Source organism: Arachis hypogaea, chromosome 11 (assembly GCF_003086295.3).
Source record: "Arachis hypogaea cultivar Tifrunner chromosome 11, arahy.Tifrunner.gnm2.J5K5, whole genome shotgun sequence".
Taxonomy (NCBI): Eukaryota; Viridiplantae; Streptophyta; class Magnoliopsida; order Fabales; family Fabaceae; genus Arachis; species Arachis hypogaea.
Genome location: NC_092046.1, coordinates 50100578 through 50103223, shown reverse-complemented (window position 1 = coordinate 50103223; position 2646 = coordinate 50100578). Strand labels below are relative to the sequence as shown.

Below are 2646 nucleotides of genomic sequence, written 5' to 3'. Positions count from 1 at the left end.
TAATTTCATGCTTAATCCCTATTCCCATTTAATTTCTTGCAATTTAAGTTTCTGTCATTTAATTTCCAGCAATTTAATTTCTGTAATTTAATTTCTTGCAATTTAAGTTTCTCGCCAAATTTACATTCTGCAATCTCAACCCAATTTTGATTTCGCTCAACTAGCACAATTCTCCAATTAACATTGATCAACCAACCAATCCCTGTGGGATTCGACCTCACTCTATAGTGAGTTTTTACTTGACGACAATCCAGTGCACTTGCCAGAAGGAAATTGTTGAGAGACAGTTTCCGAGTGAATTAAGTTTATGGCGCCGTCGCCAGGGATTGGTTTTGTATTGAGAATTACTAAATTGAAGGATAACAAGATTGATCACTTTTCTTTTCTTTTGATTAATTAAATTTTAATTTCAGTTGTTCATTTTTGTTCTCTACAATTTTTAGTTGTTTTTCTGTAATTTTACTTTACTTCTATACTTTCCAGTAAAACTAACCTACTAACTCATTAATTGTTTGATTATTTGCCTCAATTGCTCTAACCACACTTTTTCATTAATTGTGAATCCTTCACTTGCTGGTTGCTGCTTGTTGTGCTCCTTGTATGACAGGTAGAAGAGAGGTTTCAACCTCCTTTGATAGTGAACTGGAAAGAACCTTCCTGAGATTAAGAAGGAAAGCAAGAGAAAAGAGGGCTGTTGGTGCAGAAGAAGAGGAGGAAAACTTGGATATAACCATGGAGGATGATATGGAAAACTATCATGAAGGAGAGGTGAACAATCATGCCAGAAGAGGTGCAGCCAACCTTGCTGGACAAGAGAGGAGAGTTCTGAGTTCCTACATCAATCCAAAACCAGGAAACTATGGTAGCAGCATTCAAAAGCCAACTATCCACGCTAATAATTTCGAATTGATGCTTCAGCTCATAACTCTTGTGCAAAACAACTGTTCTTTCGGAGGAAGTGCCCAAGAGGACCCTAATAAGCATTTCACTAAATTCAAAAGGATATCTGACACAGTTAAATCTAATAGTGTTTATCGTGACACCTATAGATTGCTACTGTTTCCATTTTCCTTGAGAGACAAAGCATCAAAATGGCTAGAATCATTTCCCAAGGAAAGCTTGACAACCTGGGAGGATGTAGTGAATAGATTCTTAACAAGGTTCTACCCTCCACAAAAAGTAAACAGGCTGAGAACTGAAGTGCAGACATTCAGACAATAGGATGGTGAGACTATTTATGAAGCTTGGGAGAGATTCAAGGATATGACAAGAAAATGCTCCTTGACATGTTTAATGAGTGGGTGCAACTTCATATCTTTTATGAAAGATTCAATTGAATCAAAGAAAGTTGTAGACCACTCATCTGGAGGTTCTCTTAACAAGAAGAAGATCATTGAAGAAGCCTTTGATGTTATAGAGACAGTGGCTGACAATGAGTATTTCTATGCCTCAGACAGAAGCAATAACAGTGGAGTCTTGGAATTAAACCATATGGATGCAATCCTGGCCCAGAATAAGATGATCACCAAGCAACTGGCTGAATTGACCAAGCAAATGGAGAAAAATCAGGCTACAGCTATCCATACTCAACCATCGCCTCAAGGAGAGTTGGACACAGAAGAAAGAGTTAACTAGGAGGAAGCTAATTACCTTGGAAATTCATCTAGGAAAGCTCATGATCCATATTCTAAAACCTATAACTCTGGTTGGAGGAACCACCCAAACTTTGGGTGGGGGAACCAACAAAACCAAGGCCAAGACCACAGACCCCATAATCCAAACCAGTATAACAACTCCATTAACCAACACTCCAACCAAAAACCATACCAAACCACACAAAATACTTACTCACAGCCACCATACCAAAGCCATAATAACCACTCTCAACACCCCAATTTCAACTAACCATCACCACATGATGATGTCAGAATGGCCAAAATAGAAGCTATGCAAGGAGTCTGAAGACATGAAGAAATTTAGGGAAGAAGTGAGAGGTAGTATAAAAAGCCAAGGGGAAGTTCTTAAGAATCTCGAATCTCAAGTAGGACATCTTTCACAGCAGTCTCCGAAGTCCACTGATAGTGTTCCAAGTGATACTGAGAAAAATCCAAGAGGGGAACTGAAGAAGGTGAGATGGGAAGAGTGTAAAGCAGTTACTCTTGCAAATGAAGAAATTCTGGAAGAAGATACCAGCAAACCAATAGATCACAGGCAAGGAAGTTCCCAGAGCAACTTAGAGAAAAAGAAACAAAGAATTGGATCTGTAGAAAGGAAAGAATCAATAAGGAAGGAAATTCCGAACCCTTATGTGCCAAAGGCACCATTTCCTCAGAGACTTAGGGGAGGTGAAAAAGAAAGGTCATATTCAAGATTCCTAGATATGTTTGCATCTCTCAATGTCAACATCCCCTTTATCAAAACTCTCCAACAGATGCCTACATACATCAAGTGCATGAAAGAGCTGCTGACCAAGAAAGGAAACTTAAAAGGAGGACAAACAGTGACAATGAACAAGGAATGTAGTGCCCTCGTCAAGAAGGACGTACTCCTGAAGAAAAAAGATCCAGGGAGTTTTCATATTCCATGTGCCATAGGAGAGACAAAAATTGACAAAGGATTTTGTGATCTAGGAGCTAGCATAAATGT

At 38.8% G+C, this 2646-nt stretch overlaps 1 non-coding gene across 1 annotated transcript; it reads right to left on the bottom strand.

Moving 5' to 3' along the window:
• Positions 1 to 1185: 1185 nt before the first annotated feature.
• LOC112724329 (small nucleolar RNA R71) lies at positions 1186 to 1288 on the bottom strand. Its single transcript, XR_003163497.1, has one exon. It is a non-coding gene; the product is annotated as a small nucleolar RNA R71 (small nucleolar RNA).
• Between the last annotated feature and the right edge of the window lie 1358 nt (positions 1289 to 2646).